Genomic DNA, 9,304 nt, shown 5'->3' with positions numbered 1-9,304 from the left:
ATGTCATGAATCACAGGTTGCAGGACATCCTCCTGAAAGGCTCCATAAATTCTGACTCATTTTTAAAATAAACATAAGACAATAGCAAGCAAGACCAAACAAAGGTAAATATGAAAGCACTGAAATGCAGAAATAGGATCCCACCATGTCTCCTCCCAGCTGATACCTTCCTCCCGTCTCCCAGCCACTGAAGTGCTGAGAGCTCCACACCCCTTCAGGAAGGATTGTGTCTGCATCACCATCTGCACATCCAACCAAATTGGAGCCTGAGTAAATCTTTGCTCAGGACTTCGGGAACTGGTTGGCTGTGAGCAAACACTGAGTAAGACCACTTCCTTTCTTGATGGAATTCACTAAGGAATTTATTGTAATCAGCTCTGGCATTTTTCTTCAATGATGCATTTTTTTAAGCTGGACGTGTCATGAGGGAGTCATCACATGACATCTTTCTATGGTTCCAAGGTCTTGTTTTCCAAAACTGCATAAAATATACAACTGAGATTTGCACTTTAGTTAGTAGTCCAGAGAAAAATAGAATACACTGAGTAGAAAAGTCACCTCTTCATGGACAGGAATACAAGACAGCCACGCATGGCTGGAAATCCAAATCTGAGCACTAATACCCTAGCTTTAAGTTGATGTAGCTCAACCATTAAACTGAAGATTAATAAGTCTACTTGAAATATTTGTAAGGAACACAAAGCTGATGGGAAATAAAGACACCTTCACTTCTTAAAATCAGATTAAACTGGAGGAAAATTAGATACTGGAAGCAATTATCATTTTTTTCTGACTTATAGTCTTAAACAGACACACAGAAGTCAAATATAATGATTCATGCAACAAATTTTATAAGTATTCAGAAAGACTGAATAAACAAACAGTTGCAGAGCAGTGTGGTTCTCTGTTCTCTATGGAGTGCTAGCTCAGATCTGGGAAGGTTCATTATATTCTATATTGGCTGCATTTACAGTAGGGCTTGTAGCAAACTTCTGCACTTTTAAAAAATTCATCAGACATTATCAATTCAAACCTCTAATCTGGTTTGGGTTAATGCATACCTCTGTGTAGCAATCTGAGAGCGGGTTTTGGAGGTTTCAGAGCACTGACCCCTGCAAGTAATGAAAATTTTGTAACAAAAATACTCTGTGTGTTTCTAGTAAACTGGCAGATGTTACTAACTGACTATTGGTTCCACTTCAGAAGTTCTGACAGACAGAATTAAGTTTAATACACCTACAGTAAATGACATATAGGAAAAAAAAAAAAAAAAAAAAAAAAGGTCAACATTTAACATACCAGGTCCCAAATATAAACCTCTAAATGTTGTGGTTACTTAAGAAAAACAAACTATGTCATTCAGCAGAAAGACTGTTGATTAAGGTTTGGTACACATCTTCTTCAATAAAATATGTATTCCAGTCATATCAGTTTTCTTAAGAGGTTACTCTTAAGAACCCAATAATTTTGCTACAACAGGATGGGATTTAAAATATTAGCTAAGTGACAAAATTCCATTGAAACATAAGCACCTGATTCTGGACTAAGCTAGTGCAGACAAAATTCCTACCTGAATTAACTGGGTGTTTTCTTATTACACTAACAATGCACCATTGGCATGTAGTTAATGGCCAATTTGTAGGGTTTTTATACATTTAAAAAGATTAGTCCCTTTGCTTCCCAAATTATATTCCAAGATGGCAACATATTTATGTACATGTGGGATGGCAAAGAAAGGAGAGAAAGAGTTAATGATGGTTAAATTCTTCACACGAAAGGACTTTTGTCTGGGGATCATAACCCAACACTATTTATCACCAGCAAATTAATTTTTCCAGCACTGTCATATTTTTATCTGATTCAATTTGACCAGTGTTTTAATCACATATGGTAAGTTGTTTGTTTAGCCAGATGTCATGCCATCTAATTATATAACAGAAGCATTGCAAAAAACATTACCATAATTCATGTGAAGATTATGAAAATTAAAACACACATACCAGTTATATTTGTTATTAGGTTTCCAGACATTTTTCTGCAAATGCACTAGGTGTCTTATGAAATGGAGGTATCTTTAGAAAAGATATTTCAGATTTTGCCATGCTACCTATTTTAAAGCTTTTTTTTGTATCTTGTTTCTACTAACACTTTTTAATCTAAAATAAATAATAAATCTTTACTGTGTGTAAGAAAAAGATGCGTCCTGGGTTAGCTATTTCCACCTTTCTCAAATTGCAAAATCCAAAAAATTTTCCTGTGCAGATCCATACTTACTGACAATAAACATTCTTTTCTTAATTATCATCATAAGACCCTCAGAACTGGGCACCAGGACCCTACAGATAACAGGTTCAAAACAAGTGCTTCAAAAGCAAGGTAGCAACTCACTTCTCTTAATCACTTTGGGGACACTGGAGAACAGGAAAAAAGTCAGATCTTTACAATCTTGGGGGTCTTGGTGGTTTCAGGCTTGGTTTGTGGATTGTGTAAATTGTGATTTAGATAATATTTGTGGGACTGTGGAATAGGTAATTTTATTTTGCATTTTAAATGCAGATTTTGATATAGCTAATCCCATTTGTGAGAAGAAATAAGTAGAGGCAGACTTGGTTCCAGTCTACAAGGCAGGGGACAGGAGCTGTACACCCATGGTAACATGAGGAGATACAGAAGTGCACACTGTAGTTCATACATAGAAAAGTCCACCTTATGAAGTGCCTTTCTTAAGTGATGCCTGCATATAATTTCACACCAGCATCACATCACTGATATTAACAGTTATTCTCAATTTACAGTAAAATCAACTGAGAATCAATTTCTTAGTCCTTAAGTAATGTGCAAAAGCCAACACAAGAAAACAAGAATCATTCCCTTGTTTCTGGTAGGAACAGAATCTCAAAAATATGTTGATGGCAAAGAAAATGGGTAGTTGTTGATTTTTAGTCAGTTCTAAGCACATGAACAGCAGAGCTCTGCTGAAGTTTATCTACTCTGGTACTGTATTCAGTTATGGGCAGACCATGATGTCTGAGGTTGTATTTACTGGTTTTAACTGCGTGCTCAATTGCACAATCCTGTGGTGTGCTGTGGGAAAACTGGTCTGGCCTTTGTGAGTACCTGTACAGATGAGACTTTGTCCCATAAACACAGTAAACTACTTTCAGCTTGGCATGCTGCAGTTTTCTCTCTGCAACCTCTGTTCCAATCAGTGGTAAGGCAGGAATCCAACTTGGAGCACTGATCTGTTCCAGCTGTTGGCATTAATGCAACCTTCATTATGGAACCAAGAGGTAAATGCAAGACATGAGACACATTTGAAGGCATTTTCTCAGTGTCTTCTTGTTAGCCAGCAGCATGCCTAGCTAACAACATGCAGACATGGGGGCAGCTGATGCAGATTTTCCTAGCTGTGAAATCCCATACTGCTGATCAGTGATGCTGTGGTAAGGCAGTGAGCAGAAAGTAATGAAACAGCTTTGTGCTGCAGACTAGAAGGGGTGTCAGAGGAATCAGATTTACAAGAAGAGGAGGGTTCCATGAAGCTGTTGGAAGAGCTTTACTCTTTACTTATCTAGTTAAGATGAAACTCCCTACCTCTCCCTGCAACCTCTTCCTTCCAGCACTATAAACCAGAGTAGAGCTCTATTTCTAATCCACATGAAAATAAGGAATATAACCCAATTTGGGTTGTCTTGCTGGAATTGCAAAAAGTGTTTACAAAAGAGTTTCATGGAAGTGAAACTTGGGGAGCAATTGTTTAGCTTAGTGGGAAAGGTATAAGGAATATGGGATATCTGGATTTGAGACTGAAATCTACACTGTTACCTTTGCTTTATCCTCTGTGAACTCTCATTTTCAGTAAGCGAAGGTCATGTAAAACGACTCTTCCCCAGCCCACATCCACACCCAGCCGACTTCAGCATTTCCTAATTAGGTTATATTCATTCTTTATAATGTGCTTGTAATAGATGTGGTACTGTAGTGTAATCTCAACTGATATTATTCACTTCCCAGGAATGTACAGCTGAAGCTGCTCTGCAGGCTCTGACTGAAAACAATGGGTGTGCAGCTGACAAATAGAAGTAGCTATTTTACATGCCCTGGTCTATTTGGATGCCATTGTTTAAGTTATGTCTGCTGAACAGGTATTCACATTAGAAAAACAAGCACCATTACAATTTTCTGATGTGGCAGCTATTTTTGAAACTCATTAAAGCCTGCTAGAGCTTTTCCCATGCAATGAAAAACTGGAATTGCCTGTTGTAATATTGGCTGGCAGTTATGAATGGTTTCAGCTCACATTTTATAATGAAGAAGTGAGCTCATGCTATATAATTGTGGGCTATCCCCAAGAATATTTTATTCAGCGTTATTGTCAGACTAAATTAAAACCGCCAAACAGCCCAATTTCTCAAGATGCCAGGTGCTCTCAACTCCCACAGCAGTTAATGGAAGACTACTCAGCAGTTTTAGAATTAGTCCCTAAATGCTGATAGTGATGCTCAAATTTTCATATTAAGCAAGATAATTTGCAGAGTTGTTGTTCTTCTACTCTTATTTTTCCTTGTGAGTATTCATTGTGAAAAGTATTATTTATTCTATTTATTCTATCCATTTATTACATTTACGTGAGCTATTGCCATATCCTTTCAAATGACTTGTGGTTTACTTTTCCTTTGTAAGCTTAAAACAAGCATTAATGTCCTTTTATTGAAAATTACTTAGTGATGTATTTGAAGCTGCTGTTGATCATAGACAGTGGCACATGTCTAGCACTAGATGCTTGTTTTCATGCCCTCTCACCAAACACAGTGGAATTTTTGTCCTCATCTCCCTGAGGTGTCCTTCAAGGAAAAGTGCTCTGAGCTTAGAGGACCAAGAGAGCAGATGAAAAGAGAAAGGAAAAGCTCTTTGAGGCAATCAGTGAACTACCACCTTCTTTCACTGGCTGAATCACCACATCACTCCATGCACTCCTCCAGGCATTACTGAGCAGCCTGGGAAGACTGGGAAGGGAGAGAAGATAGGTCCACACACCCATCCTTCCACTTGGCATTTTACAATGCACTAGGAAAATGCAGACTAGGAAAGCCAAATCTTGTGCAGTATTGGAATATCAAAAACAGTTGAACGTCAAAGATCCATCACTAATGTGAACAAGGCCAGGCAAAACCCTTGCTCAAACTGTGGGTCAATTAGTCCTTCTTTTCCCCCCTGGGTCCAAAGTGTTATCACCACAGAGGACAATGAGTTAAAGCCAAGTATGGTACTCTGGAAATCAAAGGTCATGGAACAAGAGTTGAAAAAAAGGGTTCCAAATAGTATAAGTCTTTCAACACTGTTTTCTAGGTATTCTGTTAAATATCCCACTGGGAGGCTTCTTTTCGTCAAACTAAACCACATTTCTTTGGACTCTCTTTTCTGAGTGATTTCAAATATATAAAGAACTTAGATGAAAAACAGATCTGTATTTTTTCATTGTTTAAAACATGGTAGTAAATGTTCACTTCTCAGAAGAGTGATAGTGATTTTATTTATAGAAATTCCCAAAGTGACAGTTACAGAAATAGTCTGTGGCAAACAAGTTGCAGAAGACTTTTTCCCTCAGTCAGATCATATCCTTGCTTTCCAATGCTGTGTAATAATCTCCATGAAACGAAGCTTTATTATATAGCACTGATCATTGTTTTCACTTGGTAAGAGCAAACACTGAGCATAAAGTTGGGGGAGATAACAGCCTCCTAATAGGATTGTTATAAAGAAGATGGTCTTACTGTTCTCTGGGGTCATTGAGAGAAGAAATTAGACTGATTTGCTGCCAAGAAAGAGGTAAGTTGTGTATCTGTTGGGAAAACAGAAAAAGTACAGATAGTGAAAAAATGACACTATGGATCTACCTCAGGAGGATTTGGATTTTTCTACCAGTGGATGAATTCAGGAACAGAGGATAAATGAAGATGTGTAGGATATCTCGGGTATGTGGTTGACCAATTTGCCCACAGTGCCACATGGATCTGGGAGAGACTGTGAAAAGTGAGATTTGTATACATTATGCAGTAGCCCATTTTAGGGAATTCTAAAGGGGCTGCATCTGCCCTGGAAAAGAGCATGCCAGTAAGTGCTTGATCCTCCATCAGGGCACAATGTGGAGCAGATGACACCAAAGTCCCTTCAGTTCTGACCCTACAGTTCTATAGTAGTCTATAGTACAGTCACTCTCTGAAGTAACTTATTAGAAATGCTTAGATGTGTGTGCATTGGTAATCCACATGAGTTACTAAAACAGAGCCAAATATTTAGACCATTCCTAGATAGTATTGCTAAATTCTATTTAGCAATAGTGTTTCAGAATGCAATCTTCAGGAACCCTGGAAAATTGAATTTTTGAAAAAGGTTTTAGTCACATTTTCTTGTTTGTGTTGGTAGTATGAAGTTTTTTACATTAAATGATTTAACTTATTAGCTGCCAGAGCTTATGTTAATCATGTGTACTTTAGGGATCATAAAACCTTTTAAACAGACAATTTCAAAGCAGAACAGACTGCTTAACAATCCTCACTAAACTCATGGTCTAGCTCTAGCTGAAAGAAGAGCAAAAGCACCACACACTTAAGTTGGCATATATAAATAATCCCAATATTATGACGAATAGAAGTTCTCCTGATTCAGCAAAGCACTTAAACAGATACTTATTTTAAACTCCATTTTTAATTCCTAATAAAAGAGGTTTGAAATTAAAAGGAGAGAAGGCATAAATCTGTGGTTAAAAGAGACTTAACAACAGAGGATCCCATCACTCCTTTCCAGTGATCAATTGGAAATCTGCATGTGTTTAATAATTCTGATACTTTAGCTATTAAGAAGTTGAAGAAATTAATAACTGAGGTTCTCCTAGGAACCTTGGTTCTGCCTCTGGCCCCTACATGTGTATGCTTCAGTGTTTCCCATAACATGCTTTGCTGGGAAAGAGATTGGTATTTTTTCTACAGAGAAACTAGAACTTTTCTCTAAACTATTACTTCCTTAAAATACAAATACTATTGATGTGTACACATATAACTTTCCTATCAATATGTCCTTTGCTCCTAATTAAGAGAATAAACCAGTATCATTATGGCCTATGATGGCACACTTGGGCGCAGTGCAGAGGGCTGCAGCCTGGCTTTGATGACCTTGGGATGGCTAACATGGAACTTAAAAAAGTAAGAGCAATGATACAAGACACCAGAAATGGCATGGCTGTGTCTTCAGGCCAAATTGGCTTTTAGGGCTGGAGTAAAGCAGTGAAAACGTGCATGGAATAAAGACAAGGGGAAACGAAGGAAGGAAGAATGAAAAGCTGGAACAGGTGCCACAGATCAGAGGTGCAAGAGGTCACAACATGAAAGGGCACAAGAGAGAAACTTGAGTAAAACCAACTGTGGCACAGTACAGTGGCCCACAGGTTTGAAACCCAGCTCTGGAGAGAAAAACCAAAGAAATATTCAGAAGAGGCAGGGATGTAACATGACTGGAACAAGCTTTTGAGTGAGCTACTGTCAAGTGTTGCCAGCCTGTTATAATAGCAAATGAATCCATGTGTTTCTTTTGTCCTCAGAAACAGTTGTGTGGATTTTCATCAGCTTCAGCACATGGGCTACACACATGCATGCCCACACACATGTCCTTCCTGAACTAAAAGGAAGTAAGAGCAATGTCATCCCTTCAGTGTCCCTTTTAAAAAGTTTTAAACCACTTAAATTAGTTCCTAAACTAGAAAGTAGTCTCAAGCATAGAGTTGGTAGAAGAAAGGTAACATGGAGTGCATTCACACATGATAAATAATTGAATAATTGCTAGGTTGGAAATGTATCCAAAGAAGCCAGGAAATAATACAGAATTCTTTTTTCTTTTGCTTACACAAACTTTACAATAGCTGTTTTCTCTGACTGTCCTTTTATATAAACTGGGAGCAGCCTCTGGGCTGCTCTCAAATTTACTTTGGCTTCTGCAATAGCACTTAAGAATTACTGGAACTGTGCAGTCCCCGGCCATGCCTCCAGTACTGTCGGAGGCCAGGGCACAGAGCCATCCCCATCTCCAGCGGGGCTGCTGCCTCCAACCACCTGCTGTGGCACTGCCTGCTCCCACCTGGGAGGCCGCGCACTGGGAGGGACTGTTTGCACAAAGCCCTTGCTCCCATGGAGCAAGCAACTTCATCCTTGGCTGTTCAATGACATATGGAGGGCTTGTGGGGTTTTTTGTCATTGTGATACGTAAATCAAATAGTTAAAAAGATTTTCACAGAATTGAAAATATTTCAGCAATAAGAAACTGTGAAAAATGTGAGAGGACACTATTTTCACCGTCAGTTTCATTTCAGATAGCAGGATTGGGCCATGCATAGCATGACGCTTCTCACCCACAGACATCATCCTGTATGCATAAGGGCACAGCGGTCTGTGGGCACACTGAATATTACAGTCTCAACACCTTGAAAGGAACATGTTCTCTGAATTTGGGTACTGTTTTTACAAAAAAAAGAAAATAGAATTACCCTGTGGTAAAGTGCTTTAGGGTCAGAGTGCTCCAATGCAAAGAGAGCAAAGGGGAAAATGCTCTCACCCAGATGTGGGTATGTAAACATATTTTAAACTAAGTATACACGTTTACATACAATGCATCCACTGTTTATGCTGATTTTAAAACACCATATGTAATGAAAATTATGCAAATATTTAGAAAAATACCTTAGCCTGGTTAAGGTACATACCACACTTAATATTTCAGTAAGGGCACATGCAGTGCTTGTATGGCAGTGCCAAAAGTAACATTTTGAAAAATGACTCTTTGGTAAAACTGTCAGGCACAGAGTGTTGTGTCCAGGTACCCACCAACAGAAAACGTTGGGAAGATGTCACTGCGAGAGGTGGCCCAATGCCAAGGTCTCTATCTGGATTAACCAGAGAACTTGTAAAAAATTTAACATCAGCACAGTATTTATGGGCTTCCTAGTCAGTAATCTGCTGGACTGCCAACAGCTATTTTGAGCCCTTTCCCGTTCTGGGCAAGGCAGTTTCACTTGTATAAAACAGACGGGCAGGTGCCCTTAAATCAGTCATTAAAGGGCTCTTGGCCGTCGCTGAATGGTCCGCGCCCCGCGCAGCACCTCCGCGCCGCTGCCCCGCTCCGGCCCCGCCGCTGGGCGGGAGGAGACGCCCCTGAGCCTCGCCGGCTCTCGCAGTGTTTGCCGATTACCTACAAATCGCAGAGCGCCGAGTCCTGAAAGCCCGAGCGCTCCTTAACAACGCGTAAATAATGGAGG

This window comes from Vidua chalybeata, chromosome 3 (assembly GCF_026979565.1).
Source record: "Vidua chalybeata isolate OUT-0048 chromosome 3, bVidCha1 merged haplotype, whole genome shotgun sequence".
NCBI lineage: Eukaryota > Metazoa > Chordata > Aves > Passeriformes > Viduidae > Vidua > Vidua chalybeata.
Note: the sequence above shows the minus strand (reverse complement) of the source record.